The sequence below is a fragment of the Oncorhynchus mykiss genome, chromosome 18 (genome assembly GCF_057628025.1).
Source record: "Oncorhynchus mykiss isolate SJ-2025 chromosome 18, ASM5762802v1, whole genome shotgun sequence".
NCBI lineage: Eukaryota > Metazoa > Chordata > Actinopteri > Salmoniformes > Salmonidae > Oncorhynchus > Oncorhynchus mykiss.
Window position 1 is genome coordinate 5,762,501 of NC_143039.1, and position 25,000 is coordinate 5,787,500.

Below are 25,000 nucleotides of genomic sequence, written 5' to 3' on the forward strand. Positions count from 1 at the left end.
GAGCAGAGGCTAGCAAGAGGCTAGCAAGAGAAGAGGCTAGAAAGAGGCTAGCAAGAGAAGAGGCTAGAAAGAGGCTAGCAAGAGAAGAGGCTAGAAAGAGGCTAGCAAGAGAAGAGGCTAGCAAGAGGCTAGTAAGAGAAGAGGCAAGCAAGAGAAGAGGCTAGCAAGTGAAGAGGCTAGCAAGAACCAGAGGCTAGCAAGAGGCTAGCAAGAGCAGAGGCTAGCAAAAGGCTAGCAAGAGAAGAGGCTAGCAAGAGGCTAGCAAGAGGCTAGCAAGAGGCTAGCAAGAGGCTAGTAAGAGGCTGTGTTAATCTGTGTTTTTCTAGCGCACAAGTGACGGTAGAATTTGCAAAACAAATACCTACTGGACAGATGCAAATGATGCTGCTATCTTTCTGCCAGGTCAGCAGAGGAGACTGTGTAGGTGACTGACAAGGTTTTTACAGAAGCCTTTCTATCTACCATTAGACTTCTCATTAGCATCATCGCTAACGGATACACATAGTGGAAGACACACGCAGACAGGGGGCGTTCTCCTTGTCTCTACAGACAGCAGGCGTTCTCTCCTTGTCTCTACAGACAGGGGGCGTTCTCTCCTTGTCTCTCCTTGTCTCTACAGACAGGGGCGTTCTCTCCTTGTCTCTTCAGACAGGGGCGTTCTCTCCTTGTCTCTTCAGACAGGGGCGTTCTCTCCTTGTCTCTACAGACAGCAGGCGTTCTCTCCTTGTCTCTTCAGACAGGGGCGTTCTCTCCTTGTCTCTACAGACAGGGGGCGTTCTCTCCTTGTCTCTTCAGACAGGGGCGTTCTCTCCTTGTCTCTCCTTGTCTCTACAGACAGGGGGCTTTCTCTCCTTGTCTCTACAGACAGGGGCATTCTCTCCTTGTCTCTACAGACAGGGGGCGTTCTCCTTGTCTCTACAGACAGGGGGCGTTCTCCTTGTCTCTACAGACAGGGGCGTTCTCCTTGTCTCTTCAGACAGGGGGCGTTCTCTCCTTGTCTCTTCAGACGGGCGTTCTCTCCTTGTCTCTTCAGACAGGGGCTTTCTCTCCTTGTCTCTTCAGACAGGGGCGTTCTCCTTGTCTCTACAGACAGGGGGCGTTCTCTCCTTGTCTCTCCTTGTCTCTACAGACAGGGGGCGTTCTCTCCCTTGTCTCTACAGACAGGGGCGTTCTCCTTGTCTCTTCAGACAGGGGGCGTTCTCTCCTTGTCTCTTCAGACGGGCGTTCTCTCCTTGTCTCTTCAGACAGGGGCTTTCTCTCCTTGTCTCTTCAGACAGGGGCGTTCACCTTGTCTCTACAGACAGGGGGCGTTCTCTCCTTGTCTCTCCTTGTCTCTACAGACAGGGGGCGTTCTCTCCTTGTCTCTTCAGACAGGGGGCGTTCTCTCCTTGTCTCTTCAGACAGGGGGCGTTCTCTCCTTGTCTCTACAGACAGGGGCGTTCTCCTTGTCTCTTCAGACAGGGGCGTTCTCTCCTTGTCTCTTCAGACAGGGGGCGTTCTCTCCTTGTCTCTTCAGACAGGGGCGTTCTCTCCTTGTCTCTTCAGACAGGGGCGTTCTCTCCTTGTCTCTACAGACAGGGGCGTTCTCTCCTTGTCTCTACAGACAGGGGCGTTCTCTCCTTGTCTCTTCAGACAGGGGCTTTCTCTCCTTGTCTCTTCAGACAGGGGCGTTCTCTCCTTGTCTCTACAGACAGGGGCGTTCTCTCCTTGTCTGTACAGACGGGGGCTTTCTATCCTTGTCTGTACAGACAGGGGCGTTCTCTCCTTGTCTCCTGGGGTAACTGGCTGAGGTAACTGGCTAAGGTAGCAGCCTGGGGTAACTGGATGAGGTAACTGGCTAAGGTAGCAGCCTGGGGTAACTGGATGAGGTAACTGGCTAAGGTAGCAGCCTGGGGTAACTGGATGAGGTAACTGGCTAAGGTAGCAGCCTGGGGTAGCAGCCTGGGGTAGCAGCCTGGGGTAGCAGCCTGGGGTAGCAGCCTGGGGTAGCTGGCTTTTCTTTTCAGGTAACTGGACGTGGAGGACTAACCAGCATCCACACACACAGAGAGAGACAGACAGACACACAGAGAGCGACAGACAGACAGACAGACAGACAGACAGACAGACAGACAGACAGACATACAGACGTAATCAGTAACCCACCACAGAGAGACACAGACAAGTGTAATCAGTAACCCACCACAGAGAGACAGACAAGTGTGATCAGTAACCCACCACAGAGAGACAGACAGGTGTAATCAGTAACCCACCACAGAGAGACAGACAGGTGTAATCAGTAACCCACCACAGAGAGACAGACAGGTATAATCAGTAACCCACCACAGAGAGACAGACAGGTGTAATCAGTAACCCACCACAGAGAGACAGACAGGTGTAATCAGTAACCCACCACAGAGAGACAGACAGGTGTAATCAGTAACCCACCACAGAGAGACAGACAGGTGTAATCAGTAACCCAACACAGACAGACAGGTGTAATCAGTAACCCACCACAGAGAGACAGACAGGTGTAATCAGTAACCCAACACAGACAGACAGACAGGTGTAATCAGTAACCCACCACAGAGAGACAGACAGGTATAATCAGTAACCCACCATAGACAGACAGACAGACAGGTGTAATCAGTAACCCACCACAGAGAGACAGACAGGTGTAATCAGTAACCCACCACAGAGAGACAGACAGGTGTAATCAGTAACCCACCACAGAGAGACAGACAGGTGTAATCAGTAACCCAACACAGACAGACAGGTGTAATCAGTAACCCACCACAGAGAGACAGACAGGTGTAATCAGTAACCCACCACAGACAGACAGACAGGTGTAATCAGTAACCCACCACAGACAGACAGACAGGTGTAATCAGTAACCCACCACAGACAGACAGACAGGTGTAATCAGTAACCCACCACAGACAGACAGACAGGTGTAATCAGTAACCCACCACAGACAGACAGACAGGTGTAATCAGTAACCCACCACAGACAGACAGACAGGTGTAATCAGTAACCCACCACAGACAGGTGACAGACAGGTGTAATCAGTAACCCACCACAGAGAGACAGACAGGTGTAATCAGTAACCCACCACAGAGACTTCTCGATGATCTTGGTTCTGAAGACCTCCTCCTGATCCAGGTTGACAGTACAGTAACAGTCTCTCATCCTGTTGGGACCTGGGTACGGAGGAATGTTCTTCGCCTCACCTGGAGGAGGAGGAGGAGGAGAAGGAGGAAGAGGAAGAGGAGGAGGAGGAGGAGGAAGAGGAGGAGGAGGAGGAGGAGGAGGAGGAGTAGGAGGAGAGAGAACAGAAAAAAGGTTATCGGTTAGCAGGGCTGAACTCAGAAAGGGAGAACAGTGATGTAACTTTATTGAGCGCTAACTGTCGTAAGCCTTGTTATAATGCATCGTAACTGTCGTAAGCCTTGTTATAATGCATCGTAACTGTCGTAAGCCTTGTTATAATGCATCGTAACTGTCGTAAGCCTTGTTATAATGCATTGTAACTGTCGTAAGCCTTGTTATAATGCATCGTAACTGTCGTAAGCCTTGTTATAATGCATCGTAACTGTCGTAAGCCTTGTTATAATGCATCGTAACTGTCGTAAGCCTTGTTATAATGCATCGTAACTGCCGTAAGCCTTGTTATAATGCATCGTAACTGTCGTAAGCCTTGTTATAATGCATCGTAACTGTCGTAAGCCTTGTTATAATGCATCGTAACTGTCGTGAGCCTTGTTATAATGCATCGTAACTGTCGTAAGCCTTGTTATAATGCATCGTAACTGTCGTAAGCCTTGTTATAATGCATCGTAACTGTCGTAAGCCTTGTTATAATGCATCGTAACTGTCGTAAGCCTTGTTATAATGCATTGTAACTATCGGAGGCCTTGTTATAATGCATCGTAACTGTCGTAAGCCTTGTTATAATGCTTTGTAACTGTCGTAGGCCTTGTTATAATGCATCGTAACTGTCGTAAGCCTTGTTATAATGCATCGTAACTGTCGTAGGCCTTGTTATAATGCATCGTAACTGTCGTAAGCCTTGTTATAATGCATCGTAACTGTCGTAAGCCTTGTTATAATGCATTGTAACTGTCGTAAGCCTTGTTATAATGCATCGTAACTGTCGTAAGCCTTGTTATAATGCTTTGTAACTGTCGTAAGCCTTGTTTTAATGCATCGTAACTGTCGTAAGCCTTGTTATAATGCTTTGTAACTGTCGTAAGCCTTGTTATAATGCATTGTAACTATCGGAGGCCTTGTTTTAATGCATCGTAACTGTCGTAAGCCTTGTTATAATGCTTTGTAACTGTCGTAAGCCTTGTTATAATGCATTGTAACTATCGGAGGCCTTGTTTTAATGCATCGTAACTGTCGTAAGCCTTGTTAAATGCATTGCAACTGTTGTAAGCCTTGTTATAATGCATTGTAACGGTCGTAAGCCTTGTTATAATGCATTGTAACTGTCGTAAGCCTTGTTGTAATGCATTGTAACTGTCGTAAGCCTTGTTATAATGCATTGTAACTGTCATAAGCCTTGTTGTAATGCATTGTAACTGTCGTAAGCCTTGTTATAATGCTTTGTAACTGTCGTAAGCCTTGTTATAATGCATTGTAACTGTCGTAAGCCTTGTTTTAATGCATCGTAACTGTCGTAAGCCTTGTTATAATGCATGGAAACTGTCGTAAGCCTTGTTATAATGCATTGTAACTGTCGTAAGCCTTGTTATAATGCATGGTAACTGTCGTAAGCCTTGTTATAATGCATTGTGACTGTCGTAAGCCTTGTTATAATGCATTGTAACTGTCGTAAGCCTTGTTATAATGCATGGTAACTGTCGTAAGCCTTGTTATAATGCATGGAAACTGTCGTAAGCCTTGTTATAATGCATGGAAACTGTCGTAAGCCTTGTTATAATGCATTGTAACTGTCGTAAGCCTTGTTATAATGCATGGTAACTGTCATAAGCCTTGTTGTAATGCATTGTAACTGTCGTAAGCCTTGTTATAATGCATTGTAACTGTTGTAAGCCTTGTTATAATGCATTGTGACTGTCGTAAGCCTTGTTATAATGCATTGTAACTGTCGTAAGCCTTGTTATAATGCATGGTAACTGTCGTAAGCCTTGTTATAATGCATTGTGACTGTCGTAAGCCTTGTTATAATGCATGGTAACTGTCGTAAGCCTTGTTATAATGCATTGTGACTGTCGTAAGCCTTGTTATAATGCATTGTGACTGTCGTAAGCCTTGTTATAATGCATTGTAACTGTCGTAAGCCTTGTTATAATGCATTGTAACTGTCGTAAGCCTTGTTATAATGCATCGTAACTGTCGTAAGCCTTGTTATAATGCATGGAAACTGTCGTAAGCCTTGTTTTAATGCATCGTAACTGTCGTAAGCCTTGTTATAATGCATTGTGACTGTCGTAAGCCTTGTTATAATGCATTGTGACTGTCGTAAGCCTTGTTATAATGCATTGTAACTGTCGTAAGCCTTGTTATAATGCATTGTAACTGTCGTAAGCCTTGTTATAATGCATTGTGACTGTCGTAAGTCTTGTTATAATGCATTGTAACTGTCATAAGCCTTGTTATAACGCATTGTAATTGTCGTAAGCTTTGTTACAATGCATTATAACTGTCGTTAGCCTTGTTATAATGCATTGTAACTGTCGTAAGCCTTGTTATAATGCATTGTAACTGTCGTAAGCCTTGTTATAATGCATGGTAACTGTCGTAAGCCTTGTTATAATGCATTGTAACTGTCGTAAGCCTTGTTATAATGCATTGTAACTGTCGTAAGCCTTGTTATAATGCATTGTAACTGTCGTAAGCCTTGTTATAATGCATGGTAACTGTCGTAAGCCTTGTTATAATGCATGGTAACTGTCGTAAGCCTTGTTATAATGCATGGTAACTGTCGTAAGCCTTGTTATAATGCATTGTAACTGTCGTAAGCCTTGTTGTAATGCATTGTAACTGTCGTAAGCCTTGTTATAATGCATCGTAACTGTCGTAAGCCTTGTTATAATGCATTGTAACTGTCGTAAGCCTTGTTATAATGCATGGTAACTGTCGTAAGCCTTGTTATAATGCATGGTAACTGTCGTAAGCCTTGTTATAATGCATCGTAACTGTCGTAAGCCTTGTTATAATGCATGGTAACTGTCGTAAGCCTTGTTATAATGCATGGTAACTGTCGTAAGCCTTGTTATAATGCATGGTAACTGTCGTAAGCCTTGTTATAATGCATCGTAACTGTCGTAAGCCTTGTTATAATGCATGGTAACTGTCGTAAGCCTTGTTATAATGCATGGTAACTGTCGTAAGCCTTGTTATAATGCATTGTAACTGTCGTAAGCCTTGTTATAATGCATTGTAACTATCGGAGGCCTTGTTTTAATGCATCGTAACTGTCGTAAGCCTTGTTAAATGCATTGCAACTGTCGTAAGCCTTGTTATAATGCATTGTAACGGTCGTAAGCCTTGTTTTAATGCATCGTAACTGTCGTAAGCCTTGTTAAATGCATTGCAACTGTCGTAAGCCTTGTTATAATGCATTGTAACGGTCGTAAGCCTTGTTAAATGCATTGCAACTGTCGTAAGCCTTGTTATAATGCATTGTAACGGTCGTAAGCCTTGTTATAATGCATTGTAACTGTCGTAAGCCTTGTTGTAATGCATTGTAACTGTCGTAAGCCTTGTTATAATGCATTGTAACTGTCATAAGCCTTGTTGTAATGCATTGTAACTGTCGTAAGCCTTGTTATAATGCTTTGTAACTGTCGTAAGCCTTGTTATAATGCATTGTAACTGTCGTAAGCCTTGTTTTAATGCATCGTAACTGTCGTAAGCCTTGTTATAATGCATGGAAACTGTCGTAAGCCTTGTTATAATGCATTGTAACTGTCGTAAGCCTTGTTATAATGCATGGTAACTGTCGTAAGCCTTGTTATAATGCATTGTGACTGTCGTAAGCCTTGTTATAATGCATTGTAACTGTCGTAAGCCTTGTTATAATGCATGGAAACTGTCGTAAGCCTTGTTATAATGCATTGTAACTGTCGTAAGCCTTGTTATAATGCATGGTAACTGTCGTAAGCCTTGTTATAATGCATGGTAACTGTCGTAAGCCTTGTTATAATGCATGGTAACTGTCGTAAGCCTTGTTATAATGCATTGTAACTGTCGTAAGCCTTGTTGTAATGCATTGTAACTGTCGTAAGCCTTGTTATAATGCATCGTAACTGTCGTAAGCCTTGTTATAATGCATTGTAACTGTCGTAAGCCTTGTTATAATGCATGGTAACTGTCGTAAGCCTTGTTATAATGCATGGTAACTGTCGTAAGCCTTGTTATAATGCATCGTAACTGTCGTAAGCCTTGTTATAATGCATGGAAACTGTCGTAAGCCTTGTTATAATGCATTGTAACTGTCGTAAGCCTTGTTATAATGCATTGTAACGGTCGTAAGCCTTGTTTTAATGCATCGTAACTGTCGTAAGCCTTGTTAAATGCATTGCAACTGTCGTAAGCCTTGTTATAATGCATTGTAACGGTCGTAAGCCTTGTTAAATGCATTGCAACTGTCGTAAGCCTTGTTATAATGCATTGTAACGGTCGTAAGCCTTGTTATAATGCATTGTAACTGTCGTAAGCCTTGTTGTAATGCATTGTAACTGTCGTAAGCCTTGTTATAATGCATTGTAACTGTCATAAGCCTTGTTGTAATGCATTGTAACTGTCGTAAGCCTTGTTATAATGCTTTGTAACTGTCGTAAGCCTTGTTATAATGCATTGTAACTGTCGTAAGCCTTGTTTTAATGCATCGTAACTGTCGTAAGCCTTGTTATAATGCATGGAAACTGTCGTAAGCCTTGTTATAATGCATTGTAACTGTCGTAAGCCTTGTTATAATGCATGGTAACTGTCGTAAGCCTTGTTATAATGCATTGTGACTGTCGTAAGCCTTGTTATAATGCATTGTAACTGTCGTAAGCCTTGTTATAATGCATGGAAACTGTCGTAAGCCTTGTTATAATGCATTGTAACTGTCGTAAGCCTTGTTATAATGCATGGTAACTGTCGTAAGCCTTGTTATAATGCATGGTAACTGTCGTAAGCCTTGTTATAATGCATGGTAACTGTCGTAAGCCTTGTTATAATGCATTGTAACTGTCGTAAGCCTTGTTGTAATGCATTGTAACTGTCGTAAGCCTTGTTATAATGCATCGTAACTGTCGTAAGCCTTGTTATAATGCATTGTAACTGTCGTAAGCCTTGTTATAATGCATGGTAACTGTCGTAAGCCTTGTTATAATGCATGGTAACTGTCGTAAGCCTTGTTATAATGCATCGTAACTGTCGTAAGCCTTGTTATAATGCATGGAAACTGTCGTAAGCCTTGTTATAATGCATTGTAACTGTCGTAAGCCTTGTTATAATGCATGGTAACTGTCATAAGCCTTGTTGTAATGCATTGTAACTGTCGTAAGCCTTGTTATAATGCATTGTAACTGTTGTAAGCCTTGTTATAATGCATTGTGACTGTCGTAAGCCTTGTTATAATGCATTGTAACTGTCGTAAGCCTTGTTATAATGCATGGCAACTGTCGTAAGCCTTGTTATAATGCATTGTGACTGTCGTAAGCCTTGTTATAATGCATGGTAACTGTCGTAAGCCTTGTTATAATGCATTGTGACTGTCGTAAGCCTTGTTATAATGCATTGTGACTGTCGTAAGCCTTGTTATAATGCATTGTAACTGTCGTAAGCCTTGTTATAATGCATTGTAACTGTCGTAAGCCTTGTTATAATGCATCGTAACTGTCGTAAGCCTTGTTATAATGCATGGAAACTGTCGTAAGCCTTGTTTTAATGCATCGTAACTGTCGTAAGCCTTGTTATAATGCATTGTGACTGTCGTAAGCCTTGTTATAATGCATTGTGACTGTCGTAAGCCTTGTTATAATGCATTGTAACTGTCGTAAGCCTTGTTATAATGCATTGTAACTGTCGTAAGCCTTGTTATAATGCATTGTGACTGTCGTAAGTCTTGTTATAATGCATTGTAACTGTCATAAGCCTTGTTATAACGCATTGTAATTGTCGTAAGCTTTGTTACAATGCATTATAACTGTCGTTAGCCTTGTTATAATGCATTGTAACTGTCGTAAGCCTTGTTATAATGCATTGTAACTGTCGTAAGCCTTGTAAGGGAATACCCCCCTGATTTGGACAAAAACAAATGGCGGTATATTGGCATTGGACAAACCATATACACGATGGTCAATACCACCCAATTTGGCGTTGATTCATGCAAAGTATATTGCAAATGCCATATGGCAATTGCCAATTGTAACACTTCAAAATTCCAATAGGGGGCGTGTGCGTTCCACCGGGGCATTTCATATTGCAAATGGCACCCAAGTCAACATCCAAAAGCCAAATTTTGAAAAATGACATTTTTTAAAAAAAACTTAAAAACCCTTAAAAAAGTGCTTTCTGGACCTTTTTTCGAAATTCTTTCGAGTTTTTTGTCAATTACACATGGGTAAGTACTGTATGAGTATACTTTTGTCATCATATATATATATTTTTTAAGTACATGCGCATAAGGCATATGTTTTGTCCATTTGCAATATGATTTCATAGGAAGTCAAAAGTCAAAAGTCAAAAATGTCAAAATTTGGTAAAAAACTTCACACATCCTTAAAAAAGTGCTTTCTGGACCTTTTTTCAAAATTCTTTCGATTTTTGTGTCAATTACACATGTATAAGAACTTTATCAACATACTTTAGTCATACTTTATTATCATATATATATATTTTTTTTTACTTGTGCATAAGGCATATGTTTTCTCCATTTGGAATATGATTTCATAGGAAGTCAAAAGTCAAAAGTCAAAAATGTCAAAATTTGGTAAAAAACTTCATACATCCTTAAAAAAGTGCTTTCTTGACCTTTTTTCAAAATTCTTTCGATTTTTGTGTCAATAACACATGTATAAGAACTTTATCAACATACTTTAGTCATGCTTTATTATCATATTTTTTTTACTTGTGCATAAGGCATATGTTTTCTCCATTTGCAATATGATGTCATAGGAAGTCAAAAGTCAAAGTCAAAAGTAACGATTTTCCTCCGTGCAACTGATGATCTAAAATGTGCAACGAAATGTTTTTGATTTTTTTTGTTTATGTTTCCTTACTTTTTCAAAGTCACTGTGCATTTGCAATATGTTTTAATGGGCAGATACCATCACGAATTTGTCATGCTCAAAATTCAAACTTTACTTTGCTCAAACTATACCTTGGTCAACTTGTATTACATATTTCTTTTTGTTTTACTTGTGCATAAGGCATATGTTTTCTCCATTTGCAATATGATGTCATAGGAAGTCAAAAGTCAAAGTCAAAAGTAAATATTTTCCTCCGTGCACCTGGTGATCTGAAATGTGCACCTGGTGACCTGAAATGTGCACCTGGTGATCTAAAATATGCAACTGGTAACCCAAAAAAAAAATTTTGGGATGTTTTTTTGTTTATGTTTCCTTACTTTTTCAAAGTCACTGTACATTTGCAATATGTTTTAATGGGCAGGTACCATCACGAATTTGTCATGCTCAAAATTCAAACTTTACTTTGCTCAAACTATACCTTGGTCAACTTGTATTACATATTTCTTTTTGTTTTACTTGTGCATAAGGCATATGTTTTCTCCATTTGCAATATGATGTCATAGGAAGTCAAAAGTCAAAGTCAAAAGTAAATATTTTCCTCCGTGCACCTGGTGATCTGAAATGTGCACCTGGTGACCTGAAATGTGCACCTGGTGATCTAAAATATGCAACTGGTAACCCAAAAAAAAAATTTTGGGATGTTTTTTTGTTTATGTTTCCTTACTTTTTCAAAGTCACTGTGCATTTGCAATATGTTTTAATGGGCAGGTACCATCACGAATTTGTCATGCTCAGAATTCAAGCTTGTGATCTAAAATATGCAGCTGGTTACCCAACATTTTTTGGGATGTTTTTTTGTTTATGTTTCCTTACTTTTTCAAAGTCTCTGTGCATTTGCAATATGTTTTAATGGGCAGGTACCATCACGAATTTGTTTATCGAATTTGTTTATGTTTCCTTACTTTTTCAAAGTCACTGTGCATTTGCAATATGTTTCAATGGGCAGGTACCATCACGAATTTGTCATGCTCAAAATTTTTTAGATGTATTTTTTTTTTGTTTCCTTACTTTTTCAAAGTCACTGTGCATTTGGAATATGTTTTAATGGGCAGGTACCATCACGAATTTGTTTATCGAATTTGTTTATGTTTCCTTACTTTTTCAAAGTCACTGTGCATTTGCAATATGTTTCAATGGGCAGGTACCATCACGAATTTGTCATGCTCAAAAAATTTTAGATGTATTTTTTTTTGTTTCTTACTTTTTCAAAGTCACTGTGCATTTGGAATATGTTTTAATGGGCAGGTACCATCACGAATTTGTTTATCGAATTTGTTTATGTTTCCTTACTTTTTCAAAGTCACTGTGCATTTGCAATATGTTTCAATGGGCAGGTACCATCACGAATTTGTCATGCTCAAAAAATTTTAGATGTATTTTTTTTTGTTTCTTACTTTTTCAAAGTCACTGTGCATTTGGAATATGTTTTAATGGGCAGGTACCATCACGAATTTGTTTATCGAATTTGTTTATGTTTCCTTACTTTTTCAAAGTCACTGTGCATTTGCAATATGTTTCAATGGGCAGGTACCATCACGAATTTGTCATGCTCAAAAAATTTTAGATGTATTTTTTTTTGTTTCTTACTTTTTCAAAGTCACTGTGCATTTGGAATATGTTTTAATGGGCAGGTACCATCACGAATTTGTTTATCGAATTTGTTTATGTTTCCTTACTTTTTCAAAGTCACTGTGCATTTGCAATATGTTTCAATGGGCAGGTACCATCACGAATTTGTCATGCTCAAAAAATTTTAGATGTATTTTTTTTTGTTTCTTACTTTTTCAAAGTCACTGTGCATTTGGAATATGTTTTAATGGGCAGGTACCATCACGAATTTGTTTATCGAATTTGTTTATGTTTCCTTACTTTTTCAAAGTCACTGTGCATTTGCAATATGTTTCAATGGGCAGGTACCATCACGAATTTGTCATGCTCAAAATTTTTTAGATGTATTTTTTTTTGTTTCCTTACTTTTTCAAAGTCACTGTGCATTTGGAATATGTTTTAATGGGCAGGTACCATCACGAATTTGTTTATCGAATTTGTTTATGTTTCCTTACTTTTTCAAAGTCACTGTGCATTTGCAATATGTTTCAATGGGCAGGTACCATCACAAATTTGTTTATCGAATTTGTTTATGTTTCCTTACTTTTTCAAAGTCACTGTGCATTTGCAATATGTTTCAATGGGCAGGTACCATCACGAATTTGTCATGCTCAAAATTTTTTAGATGTATTTTTTTTTGTTTCCTTACTTTTTCAAAGTCACTGTGCATTTGGAATATGTTTTAATGGGCAGGTACCATCACGAATTTGTTTATCGAATTTGTTTATGTTTCCTTACTTTTTCAAAGTCACTGTGCATTTGCAATATGTTTCAATGGGCAGGTACCATCACAAATTTGTTTATCGAATTTGTTTATGTTTCCTTACTTTTTCAAAGTCACTGTGCATTTGCAATATGTTTCAATGGGCAGGTACCATCACGAATTTGTCATGCTCAAAAAATTTTAGATGTATTTTTTTTTGTTTCTTACTTTTTCAAAGTCACTGTGCATTTGGAATATGTTTTAATGGGCAGGTACCATCACGAATTTGTTTATCGAATTTGTTTATGTTTCCTTACTTTTTCAAAGTCACTGTGCATTTGCAATATGTTTCAATGGGCAGGTACCATCACGAATTTGTCATGCTCAAAAAATTTTAGATGTATTTTTTTTTGTTTCTTACTTTTTCAAAGTCACTGTGCATTTGGAATATGTTTTAATGGGCAGGTACCATCACGAATTTGTTTATCGAATTTGTTTATGTTTCCTTACTTTTTCAAAGTCACTGTGCATTTGCAATATGTTTCAATGGGCAGGTACCATCACGAATTTGTCATGCTCAAAAAATTTTAGATGTATTTTTTTTTGTTTCTTACTTTTTCAAAGTCACTGTGCATTTGGAATATGTTTTAATGGGCAGGTACCATCACGAATTTGTTTATCGAATTTGTTTATGTTTCCTTACTTTTTCAAAGTCACTGTGCATTTGCAATATGTTTCAATGGGCAGGTACCATCACGAATTTGTCATGCTCAAAAAATTTTAGATGTATTTTTTTTTGTTTCTTACTTTTTCAAAGTCACTGTGCATTTGGAATATGTTTTAATGGGCAGGTACCATCACGAATTTGTTTATCGAATTTGTTTATGTTTCCTTACTTTTTCAAAGTCACTGTGCATTTGCAATATGTTTCAATGGGCAGGTACCATCACGAATTTGTCATGCTCAAAATTTTTTAGATGTATTTTTTTTTGTTTCCTTACTTTTTCAAAGTCACTGTGCATTTGGAATATGTTTTAATGGGCAGGTACCATCACGAATTTGTTTATCGAATTTGTTTATGTTTCCTTACTTTTTCAAAGTCACTGTGCATTTGCAATATGTTTCAATGGGCAGGTACCATCACAAATTTGTTTATCGAATTTGTTTATGTTTCCTTACTTTTTCAAAGTCACTGTGCATTTGCAATATGTTTCAATGGGCAGGTACCATCACGAATTTGTCATGCTCAAAATTTTTTAGATGTATTTTTTTTTGTTTCCTTACTTTTTCAAAGTCACTGTGCATTTGGAATATGTTTTAATGGGCAGGTACCATCACGAATTTGTTTATCGAATTTGTTTATGTTTCCTTACTTTTTCAAAGTCACTGTGCATTTGCAATATGTTTCAATGGGCAGGTACCATCACGAATTTGTCATGCTCAAAATTTTTTAGATGTATTTTTTTTTGTTTCCTTACTTTTTCAAAGTCACTGTGCATTTGGAATATGTTTTAATGGGCAGGTACCATCACGAATTTGTTTATCGAATTTGTTTATGTTTCCTTACTTTTTCAAAGTCACTGTGCATTTGCAATATGTTTCAATGGGCAGGTACCATCACGAATTTGTTTATCGAATTTGTTTATGTTTCCTTACTTTTTCAAAGTCACTGTGCATTTGCAATATGTTTCAATGGGCAGGTACCATCACGAATTTGTCATGCTCAACATTTTTTAGATGTATTTTTTTTTGTTTCTTACTTTTTCAAAGTCACTGTGCATTTGGAATATGTTTTAATGGGCAGGTACCATCACGAATTTGTTTATCGAATTTGTTTATGTTTCCTTACTTTTTCAAAGTCACTGTGCATTTGCAATATGTTTCAATGGGCAGGTACCATCACGAATTTGTCATGCTCAAAAAATTTTAGATGTATTTTTTTTTGTTTCTTACTTTTTCAAAGTCACTGTGCATTTGGAATATGTTTTAATGGGCAGGTACCATCACGAATTTGTTTATCGAATTTGTTTATGTTTCCTTACTTTTTCAAAGTCACTGTGCATTTGCAATATGTTTCAATGGGCAGGTACCATCACGAATTTGTCATGCTCAAAATTTTTTAGATGTATTTTTTTTTGTTTCCTTACTTTTTCAAAGTCACTGTGCATTTGGAATATGTTTTAATGGGCAGGTACCATCACGAATTTGTTTATCGAATTTGTTTATGTTTCCTTACTTTTTCAAAGTCACTGTGCATTTGCAATATGTTTCAATGGGCAGGTACCATCACGAATTTGTTTATCGAATTTGTTTATGTTTCCTTACTTTTTCAAAGTCACTGTGCATTTGCAATATGTTTCAATGGGCAGGTACCATCACGAATTTGTCATGCTCAAAATTTTTTAGATGTATTTTTTTTTGTTTCTTACTTTTTCAAAGTCACTGTGCATTTGGAATATGTTTTAATGGGCAGGTACCATCACGAATTTGTTTATCGAATTTGTTTATGTTTCCTTACTTTTTCAAAGTCACTGTGCATTTGCAATATGTTTCAATGGGCAGGTACCATCACGAATTTGTCATGCTCAAAAAATTTTAGATGTATTTTTTTTTGTTTCTTACTTTTTCAAAGTCACTGTGCATTTGGAATATGTTTTAATGGGCAGGTACCATCACGAATTTGTTTATCGAATTTGTTTATGTTTCCTTACTTTTTCAAAGTCACTGTGCATTTGCAATATGTTTCAATGGGCAGGTACCATCACGAATTTGTCATGCTCAAAATTTTTTAGATGTATTTTTTTTTGTTTCCTTACTTTTTCAAAGTCACTGTGCATTTGGAATATGTTTTAATGGGCAGGTACCATCACGAATTTGTTTATCGAATTTGTTTATGTTTCCTTACTTTTTCAAAGTCACTGTGCATTTGCAATATGTTTCAATGGGCAGGTACCATCACGAATTTGTCATGCTCAAAAAATTTTAGATGTATTTTTTTTTGTTTCTTACTTTTTCAAAGTCACTGTGCATTTGGAATATGTTTTAATGGGCAGGTACCATCACGAATTTGTTTATCGAATTTGTTTATGTTTCCTTACTTTTTCAAAGTCACTGTGCATTTGCAATATGTTTCAATGGGCAGGTACCATCACGAATTTGTTTATCGAATTTGTTTATGTTTCCTTACTTTTTCAAAGTCACTGTGCATTTGCAATATGTTTCAATGGGCAGGTACCATCACGAATTTGTCATGCTCAAAATTTTTTAGATGTATTTTTTTTTGTTTCTTACTTTTTCAAAGTCACTGTGCATTTGGAATATGTTTTAATGGGCAGGTACCATCACGAATTTGTTTATCGAATTTGTTTATGTTTCCTTACTTTTTCAAAGTCACTGTGCATTTGCAATGTGTTTCAATGGGCAGGTACCATCACGAATTTGTCATGCTCAAAAAATTTTAGATGTATTTTTTTTTGTTTCTTACTTTTTCAAAGTCACTGTGCATTTGGAATATGTTTTAATGGGCAGGTACCATCACGAATTTGTTTATCGAATTTGTTTATGTTTCCTTACTTTTTCAAAGTCACTGTGCATTTGCAATATGTTTCAATGGGCAGGTACCATCACGAATTTGTCATGCTCAAAATTTTTTAGATTTTTTTTTTTTTGTTTCCTTACTTTTTCAAAGTCACTGTGCATTTGGAATATGTTTTAATGGGCAGGTACCATCACGAATTTGTTTATCGAATTTGTTTATGTTTCCTTACTTTTTCAAAGTCACTGTGCATTTGCAATATGTTTCAATGGGCAGGTACCATCACGAATTTGTTTATCGAATTTGTTTATGTTTCCTTACTTTTTCAAAGTCACTGTGCATTTGCAATATGTTTCAATGGGCAGGTACCATCACGAATTTGTCATGCTCAAAATTTTTTAGATGTATTTTTTTTTGTTTCTTACTTTTTCAAAGTCACTGTGCATTTGGAATATGTTTTAATGGGCAGGTACCATCACGAATTTGTTTATCGAATTTGTTTATGTTTCCTTACTTTTTCAAAGTCACTGTGCATTTGCAATATGTTTCAATGGGCAGGTACCATCACGAATTTGTCATGCTCAAAAAATTTTAGATGTATTTTTTTTTGTTTCTTACTTTTTCAAAGTCACTGTGCATTTGGAATATGTTTTAATGGGCAGGTACCATCACGAATTTGTTTATCGAATTTGTTTATGTTTCCTTACTTTTTCAAAGTCACTGTGCATTTGCAATATGTTTCAATGGGCAGGTACCATCACGAATTTGTCATGCTCAAAATTTTTTAGATGTATTTTTTTTTGTTTCCTTACTTTTTCAAAGTCACTGTGCATTTGGAATATGTTTTAATGGGCAGGTACCATCACGAATTTGTTTATCGAATTTGTTTATGTTTCCTTACTTTTTCAAAGTCACTGTGCATTTGCAATATGTTTCAATGGGCAGGTACCATCACGAATTTGTTTATCGAATTTGTTTATGTTACCTTACTTTTTCAAAGTCACTATGCATTTGCAATATGTTTCAATGGGCAGGTACCATCACGAATTTGTTTATCGAATTTGTTTATGTTTCCTTACTTTTTCAAAGTCACTGTGCATTTGCAATATGTTTCAATGGGCAGGTACCATCACGAATTTGTTTATCGAATTTGTTTATGTTTCCTTACTTTTTCAAAGTCACTGTGCATTTGCAATATGTTTCAATGGGCAGGTACCATCACGAATTTGTCATGCTCAAAAAATTTTAGATGTATTTTTTTTTGTTTCCTTACTTTTTCAAAGTCACTGTGCATTTGGAATATGTTTCAATGGGCAGGTACCATCACGAATTTGTCATGCTCAAAAAATTTTAGATGTATTTTTTTTTGTTTCTTACTTTTTCAAAGTCACTGTGCATTTGCAATATGTTTTAATGGGCAGGTACCATCACGAATTTGTCATGCTATAAAAATCCTGCAGGAATGTGAAATTGACTGGCCCGATGAACTCGGGATGGCTTTGCAGTGATTCTGGGTCATCTCAATCGCTCGTTTGGGTTGATTTCAGAATGTCGCTTTTGGTGATGTTTTTTCACTATAGAATCATATTGCAAATGTACAAGAGTCAAGTGGACAAGAGTCCATCAGTCAATTAGATATCATTCTGACCACCAAACTGATACAAACTGACACCAAACCCACTTTTTCCAACTCGTTTAGTAGCCAACTATTACATACTTCAGAGCTGGCCCAAAATTCACAACGCCTTCGGTACAAACCATAAAAAAACCATAAAACACGTAGTTACGTTCTAGCTGCGGGTCCATTTCTTATGTTATGTGTTGGCCTAGCTGAGGCGACCCCGAATCCCAAGTTTCGGCTCGATAGGTCATTTGGTGTCCGAGAAAAACCCTAATTGGTGCTGAAAATCCACTATTTTCCATGACTTGCTACGGGGTCCTTGAATGAGATATCGGACAGAATCGTTGGGGTCTGTCTATATGGGCCGAGACGTTCGCAATGCACCTAGTCTTGCGACTCTGGGACATTTCTAAATGTCGTCATTTTCGTGATGCAAAAATGAATTGAAGTTATTTCAAATGTACGAGGCTGTTTCTCGGTCCGAGAACCTTCTAGAGCCGCGTAACTCACCACGCACCATCTACGGGAGGTCTAGAACAGGTTTCTAAAGTTTCGGAACTCTAGGTCCGACGGTTCTTTTTTAGCTCCAACAAAGCTAACTATTGGAGCCACTGTCTGTCTCTACGCACCCCAATACGTCCCTCCATCCAAGTTGTGTTTTAGTGCAATTTTTTTTTCCTTTGATTTTTTTTGGGAAAAATGACTGATTTACAGTTCATGGGGGTTGTCTAATCACACATATGAAGTTTTGGAAAGATCAGACTTTTTTAACCCTTCGAAACAGCCCCTGAGACACCAATTATGGCACTTCCGGTTGGCACAGGAAGTTATAAATCAACACATATCCTCATTGGGGTATGCTGTTACAGAATCCTGAGTTTTAAGTCCTTACGTTAAGAATTGACTGATCTACACAGGGTTGAATGCACTATGTCTATCAAACTGCATGCATTGTATGGGTAAACACTTTTAGGGGCATTTTAACCACTTCCGGTTGGTCCAGGAAGCTTAGAATCAACACAGGTAGACCTCATAGTGGCCTGATGGACTGGTACCGAAGACAGGTTCATACGGCATTCATAACCCACATAGGCCTCAGGTTGAAATTAGGGGTGCAGGCAATGTATTCCTATGGGGAGAGATGACACTGTAATCTGTGAGATCAAAAAACACTGTTTTACTGTGAAGGGTTAATGCCACACGGTCAAGGTTAGGCTTGTTGAGATCGGGAGGACCTTAGGAACATTCAAGTGGTGGAATTTTTCTTCTCACCCTAACGGTTCTCTCACTGTCACTCAAAAGCAAATGACATTGTGGTGCAGGCTTCATTTTGGGCCTTCTATTCTAATGGTTGCTGCGCCTAGACCGAGCGAGCTACGGTCAAGCGGGATAGCTCGTTGAACTCAGAACAGTCTGGAGACTATGGTGATGCCATTTTTTGTGTTGATTTCAGAATGCCATTTTGGTGATGGTCCCTCTCCGTTTAAACATATTGCAAATGTACAAAAGTCAACTAGCAAGTCAGTGTCCATCAGTCAATTAGATGTCATTATGACACCAAATGGATATCAATTGACACCAAACCCACTTTTTACTACTCATTTAGTAGCCAACTATCACATATGTCAGAGCAGTCCCATAATTCACAGTGCCTTCAGTTGAAAACATAATAAAAAGGTAAAACACATAGTTACGTTCTAGCTGCGGGTCCAGTTCGGACATTATGTGAAGTCCTATGTGAGGCGACCCCGAATCCCGAGTTTCGGCTCGATAGGTCATTTGGTGTCCGAGAAAAACCCTAATTGGTGCTGAAAATCCACTATTTTCCATGACTTGCTACGGGGTCCTTGAATGAGCTATCGGACAGAAACGTTGGGGTCTGTCTATATGGGCCGAGACGTTCGCAATGCACCTAGTCTTGCGACTCTGGGACATTTCTAAATGTCGTCATTTTCGTGATGCAAAAATGAATTGAAGTTATTTCAAATGTACGAGGCTGTTTCTCGGTCCGAGAACCGTCTAGAGCCACGTAACTCGCCACGCACCATGGCCCGGAGGTCTAGAACAGGTTTCTAAAGTTTCGGAACTCTAGGTCCGACCGTTCTTTTTTAGCTCCAACAAAGCTAACTATTGCGGCCACTGTCTGTCTCTACGCACCCCAATACGTCCCTCCATCCAAGTTGTGTTTTAGTGCAATTTTTTTTTCCTTTGATTTTTTTTGGGAAAAATGACTGATTTACAGTTCATGGGGGTTGCCTAATCACATATATGAAGTTTTGGACAGATCTGACTTTTTTAACCCTTCGAAACAGCCCCTGAGACACCAATTATGGCACTTCCGGTTGGCACAGGAAGCTATAAATCACCACATGTCTTGATTGACATGGCCACTTACAGAATCCTGAGTTTTAAGTCCTTACGTTAAGAATTGACTGATCTACACAGGGTTGAATGCACCATGTCTATCAAACTGCAGGCAGTGTATGGGTAAACACTTTTAGGGGCATTTTAACCACTTCCGGTTGGTCCAGGAAGCTTAGAATCAACACAGGTAGACCTCATAGTGGCCTGATGGACTGGTACCGAAGACAGGTTCATACGGCATTCATAACCCACATAGGCCTCAGGTTGAATTTTGTGGTGCAGGCAATGTATTCCTATGGGGAGAGATGACACTGTAATCTGTGAGATCAAAAAACACTGTTTTACTGTGAAGGGTTAATGCCACACGGTCAAGGTTAGGCTTGTTCAGATCGGGAGGACCTTAGGAACATTCCTATGCTGGAATTTTTCTTCTCACCCTAACGGTTCTCTCACTGTCACTCAAAAGCAAATGACATTGTGGGGCAGGCTTCATTTTGGGCCTAATATTCTAATGGTTGCTGCGCCTAGACCGAGCGAGCTACGGTCAAGCGGGATAGCTCGTTGAACTCAGCACAGTCTGGAGACTATGGTGATGCCATTTTTTGTGTTGATTTCAGAATGCCATTTTGGTGATGGTCCCTCTCTGTTTAAACATATTGCAAATGTACAAAAGTCAACTAGCAAGTCAGTGTCCATCAGTCAATTAGATGTCATTATGACACCAAACCCACTGTTTCCTACTCATTTAGATGCCAACTATCATATATGTCAGAGCAGTCCCATAATTCACAGCGCCTCTAGTTTAAAACACAATAAAAAGGTAAAACACATAGTTACGTTCTAGCTGCGGGTCCAGTTCGGACATTATGCGAAGTCCTATGTGAGGCGACCCCGAATCCCGAGTTTCGGCTCGATAGGTCATTTGGTGTCCGAGAAAAACCCTAATTGGTGCTGAAAATCCACTTATTTCCATGCCTTGCTACGGGGTCCTTGAACGAGCTATCGGACAGAAACTTTGGGGTCCGTCTCTATGGGCCGAGCCGGTTTCAACGCACCTAGCCTTGCGTCTCTGAGACTTTTCTAAACGTCGTCATTTTCGTGATGCAAAAATGAATTGAAGTTATTGCGAATGTACGAGGCTGTTTCTCGGTCCGAGAACCATCTAGAGCCACGTAACTCGCCACGCACCATGGCCCGGAGGTCTAGAACAGGTTTCTAAAGTTTCGGAACTCTAGGTCCGACCGTTCTTTTTTAGCTCGAACAAAGCTAACTATTGCGGCCACTGTCTGTCTCTACGCACCCCAATACGTCCCTCCATCCAAGTTGTGTTTTAGTGCAATTTTTTTTTCCTTTGATTTTTTTTGGGAAAAATGACTGATTTACAGTTCATGGGGGTTGCCTAATCACATATATGAAGTTTTGGACAGATCTGAATTTTTTAACCCTTCGAAACAGCCCCTGAGACACCAATTATGGCACTTCCGGTTGGCACAGGAAGCTATAAGTCACCACATATCCTCATTGGGGTATGCTGTTACAGAATCCTGAGTTTTAAGTCCTTACGTTAAGAATTGACTGATCTACACAGGGTTGAATGCACTATGTCTATCAAACTGCATGCAGTGTATGGGTAAACACTTTTAGGGGCATTTTAACCACTTCCGGTTGGTCCAGGAAGCTTAGAATCGACACAGGTAGACCTCATAGTGGCCTGATGGACTGGTACCGAAGACAGGTTCATACGGCATTCATAACCCACATAGGCCTCAGGTTGAAATTAGGGGTGCAGGCAATGTATTCCTATGGGGAGAGATGACACTGTAATCTGTGAGATCAAAAAACCCTGTTTTACTGTGAAGGGTTAATGCCACACGGTCAAGGTTAGGCTTGTTGAGATCGGGAGGACCTTAGGAACATTCATGTGGTGGAATTTTTCTTCTCACCCTAACGGTTCTCTCACTGTCACTCAAAAGCAAATGACATTGTGGGGCAGGCTTCATTTTGGGCCTACTATTCTAATGGTCGGTTATTGTGTTATTTCAGAAAATCATAGAAAATCACAGAAATGTCGCAGAGCTCCGCAGCACACTTTAAAAAGATTCGTATGAACACCCTGCAACTGGATCTGTAACCGTTGAAAAAAAAAAATGCCTATTTGTGACCATCACCAATTTGTCATTGTTCCGTTTCTCTTAAATGACGATAGATAAATGGCTGGTTCTTTTTTTATTGACACCGGAGGCTCCTTGGCTTTGACCCGAAGTGGAAAAATAATTTCTCTACTTCCATTTTAAGCCTTTAATCCCAGAAAAATGGCCGTAGCTCAAAAACCGTCGAGGCCTAGACGCCATCCCGTTCGGGGCCAACTGCCCCTTGAGCCAAACCTACGCTCGCCAAGTTTCGGCTTCGAAATATTTTCAGTTTTTGAGATAAGGCCCCGTCGCGATTCGTGATGTTTTGCCAAATTGCCATATGATTCCGTATGCCATCTGGTGGGAGTGTCCGGGACGGCGGAAAAACGGTCCGAAACTTGTTTTTTTTTTTAAACGGGAACCGAAAGTCCGACAAAGTTCATTCGACGACTTCCCGGTAGGTCCGGCCCTACCGCACGGCCCGACGCCGACCGCGAATTTTACAAACGATTTCGGACGTCGGGTAAGGGACCGTACATTTGCAATATGGACTTTCTCACTGATCATACACGAAATGCCGAAATGTTCCCTTAAGGTATGTTATAATGCATGTTAACTGTCGTAAGCCTTGTTATAATGCATTGTAACTGTCGTAAGCCTTGTTATAATGCATTGTAACTGTCGTAAGCCTTGTTATAATGCATTGTAACTATCGGAGGCCTTGTTTTAATGCATCGTAACTGTCGTAAGCCTTGTTATAATGCATGGAAACTGTCGTAAGCCTTGTTATAATGCATTGTAACTGTCGTAAGCCTTGTTATAATGCATGGTAACTGTCATAAGCCTTGTTGTAATGCATTGTAACTGTCGTAAGCCTTGTTATAATGCATTGTAACTGTTGTAAGCCTTGTTATAATGCATTGTGACTGTCGTAAGCCTTGTTATAATGCATTGTAACTGTCGTAAGCCTTGTTATAATGCATGGCAACTGTCGTAAGCCTTGTTATAATGCATTGTGACTGTCGTAAGCCTTGTTATAATGCATGGTAACTGTCGTAAGCCTTGTTATAATGCATTGTGACTGTCGTAAGCCTTGTTATAATGCATTGTGACTGTCGTAAGCCTTGTTATAATGCATTGTAACTGTCGTAAGCCTTGTTATAATGCATTGTAACTGTCGTAAGCCTTGTTATAATGCATCGTAACTGTCGTAAGCCTTGTTATAATGCATGGAAACTGTCGTAAGCCTTGTTTTAATGCATCGTAACTGTCGTAAGCCTTGTTATAATGCATTGTGACTGTCGTAAGCCTTGTTATAATGCATTGTGACTGTCGTAAGCCTTGTTATAATGCATTGTAACTGTCGTAAGCCTTGTTATAATGCATTGTAACTGTCGTAAGCCTTGTTATAATGCATTGTGACTGTCGTAAGTCTTGTTATAATGCATTGTAACTGTCATAAGCCTTGTTATAACGCATTGTAATTGTCGTAAGCTTTGTTACAATGCATTATAACTGTCGTTAGCCTTGTTATAATGCATTGTAACTGTCGTAAGCCTTGTTATAATGCATTGTAACTGTCGTAAGCCTTGTTATAATGCATGTTAACTGTCGTAAGCCTTGTTATAATGCATTGTAACTGTCGTAAGCCTTGTTATAATGCATTGTAACTGTCGTAAGCCTTGTTATAATGCATTGTAACTGTCGTAAGCCTTGTTATAATGCATGGTAACTGTCGTAAGCCTTGTTATAATGCATGGTAACTGTCGTAAGCCTTGTTATAATGCATGGTAACTGTCGTAAGCCTTGTTATAATGCATTGTAACTGTCGTAAGCCTTGTTGTAATGCATTGTAACTGTCGTAAGCCTTGTTATAATGCATCGTAACTGTCGTAAGCCTTGTTATAATGCATTGTAACTGTCGTAAGCCTTGTTATAATGCATGGTAACTGTCGTAAGCCTTGTTATAATGCATGGTAACTGTCGTAAGCCTTGTTATAATGCATCGTAACTGTCGTAAGCCTTGTTATAATGCATGGTAACTGTCGTAAGCCTTGTTATAATGCATGGTAACTGTCGTAAGCCTTGTTATAATGCATGGTAACTGTCGTAAGCCTTGTTATAATGCATCGTAACTGTCGTAAGCCTTGTTATAATGCATGGTAACTGTCGTAAGCCTTGTTATAATGCATGGTAACTGTCGTAAGCCTTGTTATAATGCATTGTAACTGTCGTAAGCCTTGTTATAATGCATTGTAACTATCGGAGGCCTTGTTTTAATGCATCGTAACTGTCGTAAGCCTTGTTAAATGCATTGCAACTGTCGTAAGCCTTGTTATAATGCATTGTAACGGTCGTAAGCCTTGTTATAATGCATTGTAACTGTCGTAAGCCTTGTTGTAATGCATTGTAACTGTCGTAAGCCTTGTTATAATGCATTGTAACTGTCATAAGCCTTGTTGTAATGCATTGTAACTGTCGTAAGCCTTGTTATAATGCTTTGTAACTGTCGTAAGCCTTGTTATAATGCATTGTAACTGTCGTAAGCCTTGTTATAATGCATGGAAACTGTCGTAAGCCTTGTTATAATGCATTGTAACTGTCGTAAGCCTTGTTATAATGCATGGTAACTGTCGTAAGCCTTGTTATAATGCATTGTGACTGTCGTAAGCCTTGTTATAATGCATTGTAACTGTCGTAAGCCTTGTTATAATGCATGGTAACTGTCGTAAGCCTTGTTATAATGCATGGAAACTGTCGTAAGCCTTGTTATAATGCATGGAAACT

General features: G+C 39.0%; 1 pseudogene across 1 annotated transcript in view; it reads right to left on the minus strand.

Moving 5' to 3' along the window:
* LOC149975360 (ras GTPase-activating protein 3-like) overlaps positions 1–25,000 on the minus strand; it is a 131,228-nt pseudogene that overhangs the window by 67,768 nt on the left and 38,460 nt on the right. Inside the window, exon 2 of the transcript XR_016488226.1 lies at positions 3,092–3,209. The product of XR_016488226.1 is annotated as a ras GTPase-activating protein 3-like (transcript). The remainder of the gene's footprint in view (positions 1–3,091; positions 3,210–25,000) is intronic.